Source organism: Pelophylax lessonae, assembly GCF_965119305.1.
Source record: "Pelophylax lessonae genome assembly, chromosome: 10".
Lineage (NCBI taxonomy): Eukaryota > Metazoa > Chordata > Amphibia > Anura > Ranidae > Pelophylax > Pelophylax lessonae.
This window is the reverse complement of record NC_138777.1, coordinates 38739642-38763274: the sequence shown is the minus strand read 5'-3', so window position 1 is coordinate 38763274 and position 23633 is coordinate 38739642. Positions and strand designations below refer to the sequence as shown.

Below are 23633 nucleotides of genomic sequence, written 5' to 3'. Positions count from 1 at the left end.
CTCAAAAAAGAATAGTTGTCTTTCTCCGAGACTTGCCAATTGTTTGCTTCTTGGCAGTGAAAATTTGGATAACCAAATGAAGTTAGGATTAAATGCATTTAGCCATTATTTTGTTCAAAATAGCTTTCACTGGGTTCTTCTTGGAGGGGTCTATTTAATATTGTATAGGTTATCTATTATATTGCAGCCCCAAGGTAAGGGAAATTCTCCTCCACAATAGGGTCACAAATAAAAATTTATGAAATAAAAAAATAGGAAAATTTTAATTCCTCCCTACTCCAAATCTAAAGTAAAAAAAATATTGCTTGGAGTTAGGCTTTAGGGTAGGTATAGTAAAATGTGTTGATAATACCAAAAGAAAACTTCATAGGTCAGTCTTGTGTCCACTGGGGACTTGGCTTGCGCTATGTGAGTAGAAGTATGTTTTAACTTTTTGCTGGAGATTACTTTACCCAAAAATAATACCAGTACTGGAAATGTCCAAGAAAAAAGGTTAAAATGTCAATGAAAAGTCTGTTCAACTAAACCTCCCACATTTACAGTACTGCTACACTGATCCATATCCACTGCAAACAGGCAGTTGCACTGGAATCTGTACCCACATCCATGGTTTGGATAGCTTGAAGTTACCAAACCAAAATAAGTAATCGATTATTGTTTTAGCTGCACCACTGCTATGTTTCCATGGACATCTGGTGCAATTCTGATTGCCTTTTGTCCAGCTTTCATAGTGAGCTTGTTTGTATCACCAGCACATTCTGCATAGGCTCGTGCACTTTGAATGCACTAATGGCTTTCTCCAGGCATCAAATTTAGAACCGTATTCATACCAAATGTTTCTTTGGTGCTTTGTAACTAAATACACAATTTTTGATTTACATTGTATGCACCTTCAGTAAAAATATCCAAATCTTGTAATTTTTTTTACACATATTTAAGACAGCAACAAGAACTTTCTAGTAGCCAAAAATAATGTGTCTAGATACTGATAGATGATGCTTACAATTTTTAAAGGCGTTTCTGTTGTAAACTAAAGCACATGTTCCATGGTTCTAAAAGTGTTCACTGGCTGCTTTATTGGGCCGACTGACTCCTGCCTGCTACAATAACTTGTCTAATTTCACGACAGAACAATAATTTTTATACTGCATCTTGCACTGATGTACTTTTTCAGCTCTTATGATCAAAACCTCAGGAAGAAAAATGTGGACAAAAAGAGGAAGGATGATGCCAAGAACACTGAGTCATATGATTGGACATACGAAGAATTTTATTATTGCTGAGCTGAAAAACTCCAAACATTCTAAGTACAGGGTAAATTGTTTTGGGAATTTTGTATAGCACAGATATAAAATAATGAACTTCTGTCCTTATGATTGATGTAAGGCCATAATTACTCAAAATAACTGATTGGAGATGAGAAGATAATGAAAATTGGTGTAAATTTGCAAAAGTGTGCCTATTCCAACAAGCAAGGATAGGGGTATTACAATCAATGTTAAAGTTTTTTTTAGCAGACAGCTTGTGCAAGAGAGGAATGCAAAAGGATATAACACTGGCCAGGAGCAGACTGCGGAGGATATAACATAGGGTAATATGTGCAGTGAAGGAGTGCAGTGGGTATGACAAGGAGGCAGTATGTACAGAAGAGGAGCATGGAGGGTATGTGCAGGAGAGGAGGGCAGAGGGTATAACATGGGGAGTACATGCAGGAAAGTGCAAATTATGTGGTAGCAGGTAGTATATGAAGGATAAAGGATTGCAAGGGGGAAGGTAGTAGACAGTATAAAGTGTACACAAAAGGGGTGTGGAGGAAATAGCAGTTGGCAGCATATGCAAGGAATGAGTTCCAAAGGATATAGGGGTCTATTTACTAAGAGATAAATACTGCATGAATTGTTTAGTTAAAATAGCTCATGTGGTAAAAAACAATGCGTTATTTATCGAATGGGTTAAAAATGTATGCTTTGCTATATTTAGCATTTAAATTTTGCGTTATTTTTGGCGGTTTTTCTTTTTTTTTGTAGGCCAACATCACACCAGAACCGCACCAGAAGACACACAGCAATATTGTGAAACTATGAAAACCTTCTAGGGTGCTTTCATTCACAGAACCAGCTCCCTCTGATGAAATGTTACAATTGATTATCATTCCTGAGCTCAGAGGAGAACATTTTCACACTGATACATTTTATACTTTCATTTCCTGGCCAGTGCAGAAATCCTAATTGTTTTTTTGTACATTTCTAAAATACTGCAAGCAAACATCAGGTGATAAATAACGAATGTGTGTGATTTTTAGTGAACTTTAATGATTTATCGCATGTTTTTTTGTAGTATTTATCTCACTATTTTAACAAATGTGTGGTATTTACCTCACATTCAATATTTTAGTTTGATGAATTGACTCTTTTGTTATCTCATGCAATATTTCCAAAAAATTCGTCACATGACCTTCATATTGCATGGGGTAACCTTTAGTGAATTGACCCCTTGATGAGGAACAGTATTGCAGGATAGAATTATAGAGGGTATGGAGATCTGCAAAACTGGATATGTGAGGTCAGCCAAACGGTCAATGAATATATAAAGCTGTGTCCGCCAATGAACATCAGAGGAAAGGATTTTACGGTAAGACAAAAATCCAGTTATCATACCCGATTTTTTGGGTAAAATCTAAAAGATGAAGGTACATCGAACAAATAGTGAACACCTCAAGACTTTAAACTGCACACACCTGTGTAATGGTGACAAACTACAGCACCTAAAATTGTCCATAGGTGACCTTTACAGGTTATCAGCTTAAAATGAAATGTCAGCTCTGCTGATAGACTTATTGCTCCCACTCTGAGACTGGAAGCAATACCTCCCCTGTATGGTGCGATCATCATTGGTGTCAGTGGAAGGAATAGTGCCCCATCATTGGTGTCAGTGGAGGAATAGTGTCCCATCATCTTTTAGATTTTACCCAAAAAATCGGGTATGATAACTGGATAACTGGATTTTTGTCTTACCGTAAAATCCTTTCCTCTGATGTTCATTGGCGGACACAGCTTCATATATTCATTGACTGTTGGGTTATGCTGCTCTTCCTAGTAGTAGGACACTAGGTGGAAAAAAAGGGTTAACAAAAGTTAACAAGGCTTTGAATATGCCCATGGGCGCCCTTGTAGAATGCGCCTTGACAGGGAAAGTAGGGAGCTGACCCTTAATGGAATAGGTCTGCAACACCGTCTGCCTGATCCATCTGAAAATAGTAACAGCAGACGTAGACTGCCCTTTACGGGGGCCATCCATAAGTACAAATAAGGAATCCGATTCACTAATCGTCTCAGTCGCGCCAGCTACATGGCGAGGAATGTAAGGCAATCTCTTTTGGATGTCTTGGCTTAAGACACAGCGAAGGCCACACAATGTCCTCATTTAAATGGAAGCCCAAGACGACCTTAGGAAGGAATGACTGATAGGGACTAAGAACCACCTTGTCCATGTGAACCACCAGATAAGGCAACTGACAGGACAACGCAGCCACCTTCTGTGAGAGAGTCATTAAAGGAATCTTGCGAATATTCTCAAAAGGTGCTTTTTGAAGAACAGATAACACTGAATTAAGATCCCACGGGGGCCCCTAGGACCTCACAGGAGGGACCACGTGGCAAACTCCTTGCACAAAAGTGTGAACCAAGGAATTCATGGCTAACGGGCATTAGAAAAAAATTGCCAATGTAAAATCTGGCCCTTAATGGTGCCCATAACTAAGGGCTTTTCTACATCCCCTTATAGAACTTCCAGCAGACGCGATATCGAGTAAGCACGGGGGGAGACACCCCGAGCCTAACACCTAGTAATATACGCCTTCCAAACCCGATGATAAATCTTCCGGGAAGTAAATTTTCTTGCTCTTAACAGAGTAGGAATCACCTACAATCCTCTATCTACACCTGACAATCCTCTATCCTTCAGTACCTGGTTTTCAATACATCTTACACGTATGATGGTAGATCTTCCTAGAAGTAGATTTCCTAGCATTTAACAGCGTTTGAAACACTGACTCTGACAAAGCTCTATCCATCAGCACCTGGCGTTCAAAAGCCAAGCCGTTAAAGCCAGCAGGATGGAAGATCGGTCCTTGAGGCAACAGATCTTCTCTGAGAGGAAGCCGTCAAGGATCATCGGCAACCAGGCTTACCAACTCCACATACCAAGATCGACGAGACCATGGAGAACGTCCGTGGAGATCACCGTCCAGTATAAGGGAAGGAAGGATTTCCCGTGATGAAGCGCCGGAGAGCACAGCCACCACAGCAAGGCGCCCCTCGTACCCCGGGTCAACCTGATCAGATTGTCCAGGGATCCAGGATTATTGTCCCATTTTGCCAGGATCTCCCTCTGCAAAGGTCTGGTGTGAAACTGAGCAAACAGAACCGCCTTGAAAGTGGAAACCATCACTCCAGCACTTGCATGCAAGTCCTGAGAGATGACCAATGGTTGGACAATAGAAGCTGAATCGCATGCTGCAACTTTTGCAGCTTCTTCCCTGGAAGAATCACTTGAGCCAAGACAAAATCCAGAGTCAGCCCCAGATAATCCAACCTGTTGGACGGAGTCAGAGCTGACTTCTGAAAATTCATCGTCCAACCGAACTCTTGTAGAGTTCGCACAGTGATGTCCAGATCTTTCTTTAAAACAGAATGCCACCCCACAGAAGCTCGCAGAAAAATGTTGTCCAGGTACCCCAGTACCACAATTCCGCTCTGTCTAAGTAAGGTGAGCCAACACCTTTGTGAAAACCTGAGGAGCTGATGCGAGACCAAAGGGTAACGCCACAAATTGACAATGTTCTTCTCCCACAGCAAAGCAAAGGAACCGTTGATGTCCGCCATATATAAGGCTTTGGAGATAAGCATCCTTGATATCGATGGAGGCCAAAAAATCCCCATGATGAAGGGAAGCCACTACTGTGCGAATGGACTATCTTGAATTTTTTAACTCTCACAAAGAGGTTCAAGGCCTTGAGGTCTAAGATTGGACAAACCTTGCACCCCTTCCTAGGGACAGTGAAAAGGTTTGAATAAAAACCCTGAAAGCCTTCCAATCCTGGAACTGGTACAATGACCCCCTGCTAGAGCAAATTTTGCACCGCCCCCATGAGTCCCTTCAATTGATCTGTGGACCGGTGCAGGTCGAAAGGAAAAAACCTTACCAGAGGCAAGGACCGAAACTTGATCTTGTAACCGAATCGGACCAATTTGTGAACCCATTTGTCTTGAATGAAAGAGGCCCAAGGATCCAGAAAGAAGCAAAGACGTCCCCCCACCCCTTGATTGGGTGAGGGCGTCCCTTCAGGCTGAAGAGGACTTGTCTGCGGGCCAGAGGGACCTGCTTTGACTTACCAACCCAGGGTCTCTTGGAACCCCCCCTGAGAATGCTCGGGATGGTTTTGAACCTTTGTCCTGAGTAGGACAAAAGGGCCGCTTATGGGCTGAGAACACCGGACTACGTTTGCGCCGAGGCTCTCTGCCCTTTGTACTCTGCAGAGGCAGTGTGCTTTTACCACCAGTGAGACCTTTAATGATCTCTTCCATTGAAGCTCCGAACAGATTGATCCCCCACAAATGGAAGATCAGTCAGCACCTTTTTGGAAGCTTGGTCCGTAGACCAGCATTTTGGCCAAAGCAGGCGGGGGAGGGTCATCGCAGTCAAAGACACCCTGCAGACCAATGAGGCCGCATCCAGGGAGGCATTGCATATTTACTGCAACCCCTGTATCAACTGGTCCGTCAAATTCAATAGCTCAGGGGAGTGTTGATCCCCTTCCAAATCCTGGCGCAGGATTCTAGCCCATTCCGTTAAAGTCTGAGAGACCAAGGTAATGGCGAACACCGGCCTCAATATTGATTCTGTCACAGTGAAAAGATGGTGGACCAGTGCCTCAGCCTTCCTGTCTGCAGGGTCTTTAACCACTTTAGGACCAGAGGATTTTCCTGCTTAACGTCCAGGCCACTTTTTGCAACTTGGCACTGCGCGAATTTAACTGACAATTGCGCGGTCATGCAACGCCGTACCCAAATGAAATTTACGTTGTTTTTTTCCCACAAACAGAGCTTTCTTTTGGTGGTATTTGATCATCTGTGCGATTTTTTATTTTTGAAAAAAAAGAGCGACAATATTTTTTTACATTCTGATATATAACATTCCCCAAAAAAAATTAAAAAAATCAAAATTTTTTAACATTTTAGGCCAATTTGTTTTCTGCTACATATTTTTGGTAAAAAAAAAAAAAATCACAATAAGCATATTTTGATTGGTTTACGCAAAAGTTATTGCGTTTACTAACTACGGGAAAGATTTGTCATTTTTATTGTTTATTTTTTTTTTTTACTAGTAATGGCGGCGATCTGTGATTTTTAGCGGTACTGCAACATTGTGGCGGACAGATCGGACCACTGACTGACATTTTTGACACTTTTGGGGGTACCAGTGACATTACTACAGTAATCAGTGCTATAAATATGCACTGTTACTGTAATAATGACACTGGCAGGGAAGGGGTTAACACTGTTGGTGATCAAGGGGTTAAATGTATGCCTCATGCTTACTGACGTGTGTGGGGGGAGGGGGTTGTGTGACAGAGACACAGATCGCAGGTTCAGCTATGCTGAATCCTGTAATCTGTCACTGTCTGTCACATAGGAGATCCGCCCGCTTTGTTTACACAAGCAGGCGGATTTCCTCGGTCTGTCCCAGGCGATCGGGGAAGAGCAGCGGTGATTACCACCTCTCCTTCCCTGGCCCGACTCCCACTGTGAGGGGGCGGGATCCAGCGATGTAGGTCTACATCGCTGGACCCAGGTGAGCCACTTTGCTGCAGTAGGCTCAATGTGAGCAGACGACAAATGGTTAAAGGACGGAGCTTCCTCCACCAGTAGCAAGGTGGCCTTATTAAGCCTGAAAACCTGAGAATCTACCACCGGCAGGACCGGTAGTTTCCTTATGAGGGACTCCTCAAAGGGGTATCTCTGAGCAAAGCGCTTAGGTATCTCAACTATGCATTTCGGGGAACTCCACTGACTAGTGACAATCTCTGCAAAATAGGTGGGAAATGGAAACACCTTACACGTCTTGAATGGTTTGCGGGTACCGAACTGCACCAGTGATGCTAGCTGTGTCTTCCATTTTTAGAATTTCCAGCACTGATATCAGTGCCTCTACAAGCGCCTTTTCTTGCCCGGAAGACGAGGGCTCATCCTCACTATCAGAGATCTCCAGTTGCGTGGACGCAGACCCCGTGGGGTTGCTGGTGTCCGAAGCAGCCACTTCAGCCTCAGAATCTGAGGACACAGAGGGGCAGGTGAGGGCAGAGGGCGCTTCTTTCCCTGTCTTTTCTGCAGGACCAAACCCACTTTTGATACCAGCGACTGCAGGTTCGCCATCATGGCCGCCAGCGTGGACTTAGATTTGGAGAGTCCCACAGCCTCTGGGAGTGGGTCCGGTGGTGACACTCACTCTGAAGGCTCCATTGAGCAACCTGGGACCACTACATTTTGTAAAAACATTTTGCACAAAAACGTGTTCCACCACTTTAAATGTGGCTCTACAGGTTAGGGATAGACCGATATGTTTTTTTTCAGTTCCGATACCGATATTTTGGTCACAACGTATCGGTATCAGCCAATATGGGCCGATATTTTGGACATTTAAAGTTTTGAAAAATAAAGACAATTTTTGACACATCTGGTACTGAACATGTTAATGTTTGTTTATTAACATTTTTAACATTAAAGGCTCATTCTTCACACCTTAACTGCATGAAAACAGATAGGAAAACAGCATAGCTTTCAGTTGCAGGGACATCGGTTTCATATCATGTGATTGTGAATGATGCATAAACTGCTGCAGTAGTGCACTCACTCACTGCAATGATTTTAAATCACTACTGCAGTCAGTGCAAAACTGCTAGACAAAAGCTAGACAGTGGATTGGAGTGGACTCTAGTACTACTACACTTTTCAATATTCCCAGTTAAGTAGAACAATATTATAGTGCAGAAAGTAGTGGTGCACCGAAATTTCGGCAACCAAAATTTTCGGCTCAAAATGGGCTTATTCCATTTCGGCCGAAAATGGGTTAAAGATGCCGATACTAAAGATGGCTGCCGTGGGCGCAGCGCAGGTTTCAAAAGACCCGCCTCTGGTCGGCGGCCCGCCTCCCGGTGATGTCACTACTATGATGTGCATGAATGAACTAACACACCGGGCGAGCGAGCGGCCTCTAATAGCTATAACTATGTCAGTGCTTCACTTCCCTATCAGGAGGATATCTCCGCTGACAGGGAAGCGAAACGCTCACATAGTTATAGCTATTAGCGGCAGCTCGCCCGCCCGCCCGCCTGGTGTGTTAGTTCATTCATGCACATCGTATTAGTAGTGACATCACTGGGAGGCGGGACGCCGGCCAGAGGCGGGTCTTTTGAAAGGAAGGACACGGGACGAGCCGAGTGAAAGTAAGGAGATTGCATTGGGATGGTGAGGGACGCTGAGGCAGTGGAGGGGGGGGGGGGCGCTGAGGCGGGGGGGGGGATGCTGAGGCGAGCTTATTAATGGTATTAGTATTATGCAGCATGAGGGGGTTAATGTATTGCCACTGCTGGTCACTGATGAATTAGTGACCGACCAGAGGCAGTTAATTAACCCCTTTGTGCTGCATTAGTGCAACCAGTAGCAGTGCAACCAGTGTTAATTAACACTGATACTGGTTGCACTAATGCAGCACAAAGGGATTAATTAACTGCCACTGGTCGGTCACTAATTCATCAGTGACCAGCAGTGGCAATACATTAACCCCCTCATGCTGCATAATACAAATGCCATTGGTAATTAAATTAACCTCTATACTGCGACAGGGTGGCAGCTACAGGTGTACGCCTGCCTGTTTTTGGTGTATGCCCCTGTTCTATCTATTTTAAAATCATTTGGGGGGAAAAAAGTCATTTTCAGTTTTCGGCCAAGGGCATCCTGCATTTTTGGTTTCGGCCAAGAATTTTCATTTCGGTGCCTGCCTAGCAGAAAGCATAACATTTCAGCATGTTCACCTGTTAAACGGTTTCTGTTTTTTTCATATATTGCTGCCACTTCATTAACACACTCATTTGGTACACGAGAGGAAAGAGGAGCAGAGAAGTATCTTCTATCATGAGAGGCAAGTCTTTTGTAGCTGCCTCATTTTCTTTCCACCACTAAAGAGGATCACCACTTCTTCTGTCAAATTACTGGTTCCTTCAAATAGAGATGAAGTTCATCATCCAGGGTCATTTTTACAGATTCAGAAGAATGCTCCGCATGAGGCCCCAATAAAACACCGAACATGCCATCAATTTGACCACAATGAAGAAGATTCTCTTCTGTTCGTTGTCTTCTTTTTGGACATTTTTCTGTTTCTGCAGCATCCTGCTGCTCTTCCAGATTATAAAAATGCTGTTCTGGACTTGACTTTTCGGCCGGAACCTCCTGTTGAATATCTTCTGTCAGCCATTGTTTTGCCTTGGCCAATACATCATCAGAAGAGAAAGCATGGTTCTTGTATCGAGGATCCAAAAGACTTGCCAGCATAACATTTTTAATCTCTTCATACTTCTCAAAACATATATCAATCAAAGCTCTCTGGCTTAACAGATCATCATTTAGATCTAGTTTTAGTGGTGCGGGCACCACTCCAGGCAGAACACCTCCGCATCTTGGAATGGGGGGGGGGGGGGGGACTGCAGGCCAGGAGTACGCTGCGACTCAGGCCACGGCCCAGTTGTGTGCCTCCTTGCGAGGTGTTCCACTCGCCACCCAGCCCCCGTCCAGTGGGGCTATGTTGCGGCCGACTGAGCGGGGAGCTACAGTCTGCATGTGCTCACTGGCCAGACTGGAGGGACCTTAAGGATCTAGAATATCCAGTGCGTCACCCAGTCCGGCAGTTGATTGCGGTTCTCACAGGAACAACATGATTGTAGAAGAAAAAAAAATCAAAAAGGGAAAAAATTTCCATTTAAAATGAGAAAAAAGGCCAGGACCAGAGATCCCAGCAAGGAGATAGGTCCTTACTCCTGACTAGGCAGAAAAAAACTGAGATCCTAGAGCAGGAAGTGGGAGTATACACCCTTGGGACCGCCCATGGGCGTAGTCAAAGCCTTAATAACTTTTATTAACCCTTTTTCCGCCTAGTGTCCTACTCCTAGGAAGAGCAGCATAACCCAACGGTCAATGAAGATATGATGCTGTGTCCATCAATGAATGAAAGATAAATTGTTTGTGTGCACTAAAATTACTTTAAGTGTAGTTTTTCCTGAAAATTTGTGTTTGTTAACTACTTTCTGACCGCCCGCCCGCAGTTGTACGGCGTCAGTCTGGCGCTCCCAGGCAAAGTGCCGTACATGTACGGCGTTAGCCTGGGAGGAGCTAGGGGGCGATCGCACGCCGCCGGAGGCGCGCTCCCGCCCCCGCTCGTCGGCTGGGGAGTCAGTGCGTGTGACTGGCGGCTCCGATGGCCGCCGGCCACTCGCGATCTCCCACTGCAGTGAGAGAAGGACAGACGGCTGATGTAAACACAGCCGTCTGTCATTCTCACTAAAGTAATCACAGAGGCTATGCAATCCTGCTATGTAGGATCGTATGTCTCTGTGATTACATCACAAGCCATGCCCCCTCCACAGTTAGAATCCCGCCCCTAGGGACACACTTAACCCCTTGATCACCAGTAAAGTTAACCCCTTCCCTGCCAGTGTCATTTTTACAGTAACAGTGCATATTTATAGCACTGATTACTGTAGTAATGTCACTGGCAACCCCAAAAGTGTTAACAATGTCAGTTAGGGGTCCTATCTGTCTGCTGCAATGTCGCAGTCCCGCAAAAAAAAAAAAAAATTGCAGATCGCCGCCATTACTCGTTAAAAAAAAAAAACACCAAAAATGACATAAATCTTTCCCTTAGTTAGTAAACGCAATAACTTTTGCGCAAACCAATCAACATACGCTTATTGCGATTTTTTTTTTTTACCAAACATAGGTAGCAGAAAACAAATTGGCCAAAAATGTTAAAAATTTGATTTTTACATTTTTTTTGGGGAATTTCATATAAAAAAAATGTGAAAAATATTGTTATTTTTTTAAAATGTACGCTCTTTTTTTGCTTATAGCGCAAAAAGTAAAAATCTAACAGGTGATCAAATACCACCAAAAGAAAGCTCTGTTTGTGGGAAAAAAGGACGTCAATTTCGTTTGTGTACAACGTCGCACGACCGCGCAATTGTCCGTTAAAGTCACGCAGTGCCGAGTCGCAAAATAGGCCCTGGTCTTTGAGCAGCCAAATCCTCCGGGGCTAAAGTGGTTAAACAGTTGTGCAAATATCATGTGACAAAAAAAAATTGCAACAACCACCATTTTATTCTGCAGGGCCTCCGCTGTCTGAAAACATAAAGTTTGGGTGTTCTAAGTCATTTCATAGCAAAAAAAAAATGCAGATTTTTTTTAATTTGTGTGAAAAACTCAAAAAATTCCCCCCCAGCACGTTATTAATGTTGGCATATTGGCACACAATACGATAACTTTATGTTTAACTTGTATTTACCTCACTTATCAGTGTCTTTCCAGTCAGGTAATATTTATTTTCTGTACCCAGCTACAAGAGAACTACAAGTTCCAGCATGGACTAGTCTCTGACACCTCCGCTCAATGGGTGGGCGGCCTCTTCGCTTGTCAGCGCCTTTCTATTACCTCTCAGTCCTCACACGCCTCACTGCCGCCCCCTTTTCACCTCTGGTGTGCCGCCCCGTCCTCACCTTACACGCCTTCCGCCCACTCCCCTCCCCCTCCCTCTCATTGGTCCTCGCGTCACAAGCCCTAGCACTCCATCCGTTGCCCTAGCAACATGGTTTTCCAGAGCCCGCCCTCTGCGTGACGCAAGGCATGCCGGTCACGTCACGCAGTGAGCAGGCGCCGCGGTGTATGCCGGGTACAGAGAGGCGGCCTGCTGACGGATCCCGGGACAGCTTCTGAGGGGGGATCCCTGGCCCTGCCAGTCACCGGCCGAGGCACTGCGGGGAAGTACCGGTGCCCGCCTGAAGGGGGTTCCCCGGTCCGGTAGACAGAACTCCGGCGTTTTCCACCCCCCCCAGCCTGGGATCCCCGAAACTGCCTCCGGCCCCGGTCCATGACCCAGCTCTGTCAGATACTGCACCGGCCGGACACCGGGAACACGCCGCAAGGTAAACAGAGACACCCCCCCCCCCTCCACACACATAGTGTGCTATATACTCATCAGATTTATAATACACCCCCCCATCCCATACAATGTATACAATGTAAAATCCCCCCCCATCCAATACAATGTCTTATATTCCCCCCCCCCCCAACAGCCAATTCAATGTCTTCTATCCCCCCCCCCCCATCCAATACAATGTCTTCTATCCCCCCCCCCCACATCCAATACAATGTCTTCTATCCCCCCCCCCCCATCCAATACAATGTCTTCTATCCCCCCCCCATCCAATACAATGTCTTCTATCCCCCCCCCCACATCCAATACAATGTCTTCTATCCCCCCCCCCCATCCAATACAATGTCTTCTATCCCCCCCCCCATCCAATACAATGTCTTATCCCCCCCCCCATCCAATACAATGTCTTCTATCCCCTCCCCATCCAATACAATGTCTTATATCCCCCCCCCCCCATCCAATACAATGTCTTATATCCCCCCCCAACAGCCAATTCAATGTCTTCTATCCCCCCCCCATCCAATACAATGTCTTCTATCCCCCCCCCATCCAATACAATGTCTTCTATCCCCCCCCCATCCAATACAATGTCTTCTACCCCCCCCCCCCATCCAATACAATGTCTTATATCCCCCCCCCATCCAATACAATGTCTTATATCCCCCCCCCATCCAATACAATGTCTTCTACCCCCCCCCCCATCCAATACAATGTCTTATATCCCCCCCAACAGCCAATTCAATGTCTTATCCCCCCCCATCCAATACAATGTCTTCTATCCCCCCCCCCCATCCAATACAATGTCTTCTATCCCCCCCCCATCCAATACAATGTCTTCTATCCCCCCCCATCCAATACAATGTCTTCTATCCCCCCCCCATCCAATACAATGTCTTCTATCCCCCCCCCATCCAATACAATGTCTTCTATCCCCCCCCCCATCCAATACAATGTCTTATATCCCCCCCCAACAGCCAATTCAATGTCTTATCCCCCCCCATCCAATACAATGTCTTCTACCCCCCCCCCACATCCGATACAATGTCTTCTATCCCCCCCCCCATCCAATACAATGTCTTCTATCCCCCCCCCCATCCAATACAATGTCTTCTATCCCCCCCCCCCATCCAATACAATGTCTTCTATCCCCCCCCCATCCAATACAATGTCTTCTATCCCCCCCCCCATCCAATACAATGTCTTCTATCCCCCCCCCCATCCAATACAATGTCTTCTATCCCCCCCCAACAGCCAATTCAATGTCTTATCCCCCCCCCCCCATCCAATACAATGTCTTCTACCCCCCCACATCCGATACAATGTCTTATATCCCCCCACATCCAATACAATGTCTTATATCCCCCCCCCCATCCAATACAATGTCTTATATCCCCCCCCCATCCAATACAATGTCTTCTATCCCCCCCCCATCCAATACAATGTCTTCTATCCCCCCCCATCCAATACAATGTCTTCTATCCCCCCCCCCCATCCAATACAATGTCTTCTATCCCCCCCCCCATCCAATACAATGTCTTCTATCCCCCCCCCCCCATCCAATACAATGTCTTCTATCCCCCCCCCATCCAATACAATGTCTTCTATCCCCCCCCCATCCAATACAATGTCTTCTATCCCCCCCCCATCCAATACAATGTCTTCTATCCCCCCCCCATCCAATACAATGTCTTCTATCCCCCCCCCAACAGCCAATTCAATGTCTTATCCCCCCCCCCCCATCCAATACAATGTCTTATATCCCCCCACATCCAATACAATGTCTTATATCCCCCCCCCCATCCAATACAATGTCTTATATCCCCCCCATCCAATACAATGTCTTATATCCCCCCCCATCCAATACAATGTCTTATATCCCCCCACCCCCATCCAATACAATGTCTTATATCCCCCCACCCCCATCCAATACAATGTCTTATATCCCCCCCCCCACATCCATTACAATGTCTTATATCCCCCCACCCCCATCCAATACAATGTCTCATATCCCCCCACCCCCATCCAATACAATGTCTTATACCCCCCCACATCCAATACAATGTCTTATATCCCCCCCATCCAATACAATGTCTTATCCCCCCCCCCCCCCCTACATCCAATACAATGTCTTATCCCCCCCTACATCCAATACAATGTCTTCTATCCCCCCTCACATCCGATACAATGTCTTCTATCCCCCCCCAACAGCCAATACAATGTCTTATTACCCCCCCATCCGATACAATGTCTTATTACCCCCCCCCATCCGATACAATGTCTTATACCCCCCATACAATACAGTGTCTTATATCCCCCCACCTGTGTGTTATATACTCATCAGATTTACTATTATACTTTATACCCCCCCCCCCCCCCCAATAGTGTCACCACTGTGTGTGTTTATAGATATATATATTATCATATCTGTGATCTGCTTCTCCATAGTGTATGTCAGTTATGACATTTTATGTCCCATTCCTTAGTGTCAGGGCTGTGTGTGTTGTATTATTAAACCTTTTCTATTATGCCATCCTCCATGTGTGCGTTCTATTACATTGTCTATTATCAGATTCTCATAGACCACTGCTGTATTGTATTTATCCTTTTCTCCATAGCATGTGTCACCGCTGTGTGTTTATATTACTTTTTAGCTATTATCCTATCCACATAGCGTGTGTGTGTGTGTGTCACAACATGTGTACTATGTCATCATTATGTGTTATCCCCCCCCCCCCCCCATTTTCTGTGTTTTATTAAATTGTGTTATTGTGTGTGTCACTCTTGTATTCTATTCTTGTACTGCTGCTCATGTTATATTCTGTCCATTATCTCCTCCCCCATAGTGTGTGTGTGTCACTGTTTATATTATTACATCATGTCCCTTACAGTGTGTGTGTGGGAGTCACAACTGTCTGTGTAGTGTGTTATTATAATACATGTATTCTCCTATCCCTTCAGTGTACAACGTGTCATACTGCATGTATTGTCCTGTCCTCCATAGTTTCACTACTATGTGTTTATTATCCTATATGTATTATCCCACCCCACATAGTGTCACCAGTGTATATAATGTGGTGTCCTATATGTATTATGTCCCCCATTGTTTCACTTTTGTGTGTAATATGTTTTTATACTACGCAGGGTGGGTTTTATTTAAAATCACTAGTAAAAAGGCTTGATTTAAATCCACTCGATATTAAATCAAAAATTTTAAAGAGCAACTGTCATCTCTGTGCCGCAGAGGGTCCTCCTCTGACCCGCAGTTCACTCACCAACCTTCCTATTTGCTTTAATGGGATGGCTGGTGATGCGGCAGTGACAGAACAAGGTGAGGGTCGTGGCGGCAGCAGGTGAGTGGATGCCCGCTAACGGGCTGCCATGATGGGTCTGAAATGACAGGTGCTCTTTAAATGCAAGGACTCATTCTTGCTGGTAGTTGGTGTGGAACTGTGCAAATGCATCAATGCAGTGCATGTTATCTCAGCTTGGATTCATTGAATGAGTTTACCCAAAATGTACAGTAAATATTGCAGAATATACAGCCTCATGCTACATAACTAAGCTCCATTTCATGCTGAATTAAGTTATTAATGTATCATGTCAAAAACTATCTTTAGATAGATTTTTTTTTTTTACTCCAAAAGCAATTTATTAAAATACATTTGATAAAAAGGGGAAAAAAAAGTCTGATTCAAATTAAAAAAAAAAAAAAAAAAAAAAAGAATATTTTTTTTTAACACTTTGACTCTTTGATTTTTTTTTTTTTTTTATCCACCCTGATACTACGTGTATATTTTCCCATAGTATCACTACTGTATATGTGTTGTACTATAATCCTGTCTCTCATATCACTACTGTATATGTTGTATTATTATACCACGTCTTGTCCTAGCCTCCATAGTGTGTGTGTCACAGTTGTGTGTATTACATCTACTATTCTACCCCTGTAATGTCACTGTGCTTTATGTATATTATCTCCTCCCCTATATTGTATATCAATTATTACATTGTATCTATTATTCTGACCCACATAGTTTGTGTGTGTGCTGCTGTGTATATTAATATATTGTCTATTATCCTTTTATCTATACTATAGTTTGTCACTACTGTGTATGTTACATTGTATATTTTGTTCTATTCCATACAGCATGTGGCACTATTATACATATGTTATTTCATCATGTCTATTATTCTGCCCTCCATACTATGTGTAATTGTTGTGTATATACCATGACATTAATCACTTCCTGCCCGCCGTCAAATGACGGTGGAGCGGTGCATCTATTGTTGACGGCGCCTCAGAACGGCCTCTCTCGCGCGCCCCCGGGGGCGCGCAGAGTAGCGATCGTGGCCGCACTGTGTTGCTAGGACACGGCGTGACCCCGATCTTGGTAGAGAGTCAATGATATGACTCTTTACCCATGTGATCGGCTGTGCCCAATCACAGCCGGTCACATGTAAATGAGGAAGTGCCATTATTCGGCTCTCCTCGCCTCACACTGTCAGAGTGTGAGGCGAGGAGAGCCGATCAGCGGCTCCTCTTCATAGGGGAGACAAAGACATGTAATCAGGGCACTGATCATCAGTGCCCTGATTACACAAATGTGAAATCAAGTGCCCCTAGTGCTGCCAGTCCGTGCCTGTTCATCTAGGCACTGATTGTGGGCACTGATGGTGCCACCCGTCAGTGCTGCCTGTCGGTGCCGCCTATCAGTGCGGCATATTAGTATCTCCTAATAAGTGCCACCTCATCAGTGTCCATAAGTGCCACCTATCAGTGCCCATCAGTGTGGCATATTAGTGCCTCCTAATCGGTGCCACCTCATCAGTGTCCATAAGTGCCACCTATCAGTGTGGCATATTAGTGCCTCCTAATCAGTGCCACCTCATCAGTGCCAATCAGTGCCCATCAGTGTGGCATATTAGTGCCTCCTAATCAGTGCCACCTCATCAGTGCCCATCAGTGCCGTCTCATCAGCGCACATCAGTGACGGAGAAAAATTATTTATTTTCAAAATTTACTCACAGAAAATAAGAAAAACATATTTTTTTTTCTAAATTTTCTGTCTTTTTTTTTTTGGAAGAAATAAAAAAACCCAGAGGTGATTAAATACCACCAAAAGAAAGCTCTATTTGTGTGAAAAAAATGATAATTTCATATGGGTACAGTGTAGCATGACCGCGCAATTGTCAATCAAAGTGTGAGAGCGCTGAAGCTGAAAATTGGCCTGGACAGGAAGGGGGTGAAAGTGCTCTGTAGGAAAGTGGTTAAAGTGTTACTAAACCCACAACAGTAAAATTAGTCTTTATATTCAGTAAAGCATGCTTGTTATACTCGATGTGATACCTAAGGGGTTAATCTACGGCATTGTGTAAAATGGCTGTTTGATCCTGTATGCACAGATCATCCTCTCTTCCACTGACTATAACATGTCCAAGTAAGGCTGGCCATACATTATACAACTTTCTTAAAAATTTCTGTAAATTTACCTTCAACTATGTAGTACAAAGGCCTACCTAATTGGATACAAGTGAAAGTGTTGTTTAACGTTGACCTCATATTATGTGGTTTGTGGTAAATCTAACAGAAAATTGTACAAGAAAATTGAATATGTATGGGCAGCCTTAGACAGTTACTGGAGTCAAGCTGCACATGCTCAGTTTGGTGAGGATGGCTACTGATTTTATTATTTTTTTTTTCTTGGGAGGGTGCATGTGATCAGCACAGGCCCAATCCGCATTATCCAAACAGAGGGTCAGGGGTCCTGAAGCCTGATAGGACATTTGTGGAACATGAAAAATCCTGCAATCTTTAATCAGACACTGATAGAAATCACAAGACTGCAGATGAGAGAGGGTATTTAATTGTTTATATTAAATAATTGCATTTCCATGATCTGTGTATTGTGGGAGACCAGATATAGTGACTGCAGGCTCCTTGGTTTAGTAACGCTAAAGTTGCCCATACACTGAGCAGATATTGGCTGTTTCATCAGGAATTTGGTCAGTGAACGGCTCTGACAGCACCCTTTCCACCCAGCATCCTTCATTCTAAAAAAAAAGAGCAGAGGGGATCATTGCTGCCCAAAAAATGACTGCAGCAAATCAGATGCAGGCACTCTTTAAGAATTCTGATAGCTGTAGGTGTGTCGAGGGAGATTCCTCCATCCACACTGCTCAGCATAGATGGGGAATTCATAGATTTCTCTCAGTCTACAGTGTTGAGCAAGAGAAGTCTTAGGGGTGGATTTACTAAAACTGGAGAGTGCAAAATCTGGTGCAGTTCTGCATGGAAACCAATCGGCTTTCAGTTTCTTTTTTGACACAAAAAAAAAAACTTAATTGAAGAAGCTGAAGTTAGAAGCTGCACTCCTCAGTTTTAATAAATCAAGCCCTTCGTGTGTGTCCAACTCACATCTGTCATCCTGTCCTGTGTGTGTGTTTGGCATTGTTCTTTATTTTATAGTATTACGCCATGTCTATTTATCTGTGTCACTATTATGTATTTTATATCATTACTTGTCCCCCCCCATAATGTGTGCATGTCATTTTTTTTGTGTTTATTGTATTACATCATGTCTATTGATCTATCCTCCATGGTGTGTGTCTGCTGCTAGTGTGTGTTATATTTTGTATTGTCCTAAGTTATGGGTATCCCCCCTCCCCCATAGCACGTGTGTGTTATCAAATGATTACTAACCGGTCATCCTCTGTATTGCATATGTCACCTCTGTGTATAATATGTAACATTTTGTCAGTTATCTCATCTCTGCATTAATGTTCGTCTGTCACTGCTTCCAATATTTATTATATAAACCATTATATATACCCCATAGTGTGTGTCTGTCACTACTGTCTGTCATGTTATTACATCATGTCTTTATCCCTCATCCCTCGCTACTTTTGTAATTGCTTCATGTCTATATTATGCCCCATAATAAGTATCTGTCACTACGATGTATACAATTTTGTCAGTTACACCCACATAATGAATAACTGTGGTTTATGTTGTATAATGTCTATTGCATTATCCCCCATAGTGTCTGGCACTACTGTGAGGTTTATGTTATATGCATTATCTTAGGCCTCAGTCTGCTATAAGATATGTGCACCTGTGTGACAGCCATAGCTATGTTCTCCCAAAGGAGAAAACAAAACAGCAGCTATAGGCCAGTTGCTGTGTAGGATCTATGGCCAGCTTAAGGCTCCATGTACACGGGACGCTGGAAATGGCCGTTTAGGAGCAGTTGGGCGTTTTTTTCAGAAGCCCCTGAACCCATCTACATTTTATCTTATCTGTCCATGTACACCAGGTCGTTTAGGCTCCTTACACACGGCCGCTCCGCTGCTTAAGTCCGCTGCGGGACTTTTTTTTTTTTTCACGGAGCGGATGACATTTCTGTCATCTGCTCCGTGTGCCCGCATATCATCCCATCCATTTGCGGATGATATGCGGACATAATGTAAGTATATGGCATTGCGGATGACACCGCTGACATGCGATTTTCCTTCCTTTCCGTTTTTTACACGGATGAAAAAATGGGGTTCTGTTCCATTCGAAAAAACGGAACAAAACTGAAAGGAGGAAAATCTGATGTCAGCGGATGGTATTCCGCTGACATCCGCAGTGCCATTCACTTACATTGATGTCCGCAAATCATCCGCAAAAAAATAGGATGATTTGCGGACACACGGAGCGGCCGTGTGAAAGGACCCTTACAGTCATTTGCAGGCAGTTGCGTTCAGGGACTTTTTTTAGAACGCAATTATTTGCGTTCGACCGCGTGTTTCCCGGCGATTCAAACGCGTCCGAATGCGTCTGGACGCGTCCGAACGCGATGACCCGCGTTTAGCATTCGCGTTTTTCCATTTTAAAGGGGAATAATTTTTTTGACCTCTAGGAACGGTTCTAAACGCAAACGCCGCTAAACGCGGGTACAAACGCGACCGAACGGACGTTTCAAACGTCCTAAAAATTCCAGCATTCAAAGGGACTTTTAACAACGTCCCGTGTACATGGAGCCTAAGTCTCCGAGTAGTACCAAAGTGAGCACTATTTGCTTATTGCATGCTGAATCTTTTGTAAAAGGTGATTGAGTGGGCAACGTAGCTTCCCTTTTTTGCTTGTTGAATTTATATCATCCCTGAAGATCGGAGACTTCTCTGAGTTAGAGAGAGAAGATAAACCTTTCTATAATAGTCAGTACTAATGTGCAAAGGTGTATTTGCTTTTGAAGAATAAATCGCCTCTAACGATGAATGTCCTATGTGTGTGGATGTTGCTGTGTTATGTAAAACTATTACTTTTAGTATTTTTTTATATTGTGAATAATTTTAAAGGGCATTGTAACTTAAAAGAAAAAATTGAGAAACACTGTCCCAGTGTAAAGCTCCTTTGGCCTTACTTCCCCTGTGGGTCACTGGAGTTCATTTAGTTCTGCACTCCAGTGACCCAGATTCATCCAACTAAAGTCTGCTGTCAGCTGATGTCACTCAGCTGCTCCAGGCTCTTGAGGGATTCCAACTTGAATGTCGGCAGCTGGCTCAGCCTCTGTGTGCCACTGAGAGCCTAAACCAGCCTTTTCTGCCCCCCTCCACAGCCCGTCACTCCAGCGAGCACTGGAAGGGGGTAGAGCAGAGAGCTGCTGACTGATAGTCTCGGAAGACTGAGAACTGAGGGATCAGTGGTCTTTAATCACTCTTTTCTTGGTCTTAGAGGTGGCAGGGGGAGGTCCAATGCTGCATTCACCTAGGTGAGTATGATTGTTTTGAAATCCCACCTTTTTTTTTTTTTTTTTTTTTTAAAGTATATCTGCAGCCAAAACCCTTTTTCATTTTGGAAACATTTGGAGAGGGTAAAATCGCAATTATTTATTATTTTATTTTTTTTTGCGATCTTACTAATGGAGACTATTTACTTCCTAGAGCAGCCTTTTTCAACCAGGGTGCCATCTGGTTTCTTCAGGGGTGCCTTGGCAAAGTGCCTAAAAATTGCTCCAGAATTGTAAACAAGCCAACAGTTGGATGAAGCCTGCTTTTTAGTTACACAAAGCCACAGGTTTTCATTAGATTGCCAGCAGCAGAGGTTGTAATGGTGCACAACTACCAGTGATGTCATTAGTTGATGAGAGGGACATCAGGTGCTTGCACAGCATCCTTGTTTCCCCACCCCTTCCCCTCTCCATCAGCACTGGGGGCACATAAGCTCAACGCTCCAATGAGCGAGTAGGGGCAGAGCAGAGAACTGTTGAGTCAGCAGCTCTCTGCTTGGGGTGCCGTCAGAACTGGGCGATCAGCGGCGTAAGTATAAACGGGGAAAAAAAACGGATTCCCATACATCTCCCTTTTAAGAAGGAAAAAAAAAAAACCTTCTTTACATCCCCTTTAAAATACATACATAAAAATGACGATAAAGCCGATGTGCTACTAAAAGTACGCGTGTATAAAAGAAAAATAAACCCGTCCACCAAGATGAAACAAACATCCTCAGAACTGCAGTGCAATACAGCTTGAGTATGTAAAAATTAAAGGAAACTACATTTCACTTGAAGTACCACAGAGGCCTCATGCACATAGGATGTTTTTGTTTTCCTCCTCTTAATGCCTTTGCTCCAGGTGAGGAAAATGCAGCTTAAACGCTCCTAAAGCCACTTTTTGCTTGTGCAGTTATGTGGGTTTGGCGTTAATCCTTTCTATTGGCCAGAATATTTATTGTAGCCGTTAGAATGCATTAACGAATGCATTAACTTACAGATGTGACTAAACTCCTCTAGAGTTCATGCGCATTTGTTTTTTTTTTTTTCTGCTCAAACATTACTCTTTTGAATGCGCAGTGATGTGTTTTTTTTGTTTTTTTTTGTGTGTGGCAAGCGCCTGTGTGCGTGGGACCTTGGCTAACATAGAGGTGGAGGCAGAAATACTTCAAACACCTGTGCACGAGGCCCAAAATATGAATTGTATGATTGTCATTCAAACATGTTGCTGGCTTCCTTGAGAAACAGAGGACAAGAAATGCCATCAAGGTATAATCAAAAAGATCACAGTGTAACAAAATGTAACTAAAGGTGCCTCTCCTGGTGTGTGCCTTGGATGCAGTCTGGCCAAAAGGATACAAAAGTTTCCACTGTTGGAAATTCAGTTGGTTACAGTGGGACAAGCATGGACCCATACAAAATTGCTATTGCTCAAAAAATAGGATTGCCATAAAAACGAACCCAGTTCAATGAAACAAGCTTCTATAGAAGGCACAAGTATAGGGGCAAATTTTTAAGCTTTGAACTGAGTGGACTGGTAATAAAACAGCTGTCAGGTTTTTATTGCTGTCTGTGTCCCCGTTGCCATGTTTTCCATCATCATCGAAAGTGAAAGTAAAGAAAATCCCACATTTTGGATTGTCCCCAGAAGGAGAATCGAGGGTCAATCTTCCAATGTGGGTAGTTCTGGTGACATTTTGGAGTTACCTCTCCCTTTTTTTGGCTATGGGACAGGAAGTGAAAGGGAAAACTACCCAATAATAAAAGACACAAATGCCAAAAAAAAAAGACCGGGTTATAACCGGGTTCTCTTACACTATTCAAAAATAAAAAAGGTTTGCCTTTAGTTCTGTTTGAAGGGGAATGAGGAGTGTCCTGTAGACTCAGCAGCAGAGGGGAAATCTTTCCAATGTGGAGGAACACTCCTCTACGACGGTTGTCACAATAACAAGTGTATCCATTAGAAGATGTCCCCTCTGTTCTTATTCTGTTGGCAATGCAAAAGTGTGTATTTCCTTTCATTTTCATTCCTATTGACATTGGTGATCAGGACAGCTTTAGTGAGTGGATCTCCCGAAAAGGCAACCCAAGGCCCGTACACACGTACTGATTGTCGGCCGAAAATATTCGGCCGCCGAACGATCGGCCGATTTTTGGCTTGTTAGTATGATGCTTCCGACAGCGCACTTTCGGCCGAAAAGAATCTGTCGTGCAAGCATTAAAATTTTTGTTGGCCAACACCAGAACGGCCGATTGTTCGCCAGTCAGTACAGAATTCGGCCGACAGACAGCAGATACTGGGCATGCTCAGAAAAGAAAAAAGACATGAAAGTTAACCATCACATGACATCACTTCTGCAGTCGGCTGTTGTTGGCCGACAAAATTCGTGTGCAGTCTTTTGCAGTTTTCAACAGACAAGACAGCCCTCGGACAAAAGACGGCCGATCGTTCGGCCGACGATCGGTACGTGTGTACGGGGCTACAGAGTAACAAACCTGGCAGTGGTTCTAACCCGTCAGCATTACATTCAAAACCGAAAAAAAAAAAAAAGTTTTACCTTTTAGTTATGCTAAACCACTTTCCACCCGTGCTTTAGCTGAAAGACAGCTACAGTGTGGGCT

General features: G+C 44.0%; 1 protein-coding gene across 14 annotated transcripts in view; it reads left to right on the top strand.

The window, feature by feature from the left end:
• Positions 1-11946: 11946 nt before the first annotated feature.
• Positions 11947-23633, top strand: part of PPFIA1 (PTPRF interacting protein alpha 1) — a 250246-nt gene continuing 238559 nt past the window's right edge. For all 14 annotated transcript variants that reach the window (XM_082270052.1, XM_082270051.1, XM_082270050.1 and 11 more), the window contains exon 1: positions 11947-12247. The gene's annotated coding sequence lies outside the window, so the exon portion shown is untranslated. The remainder of the gene's footprint in view (positions 12248-23633) is intronic.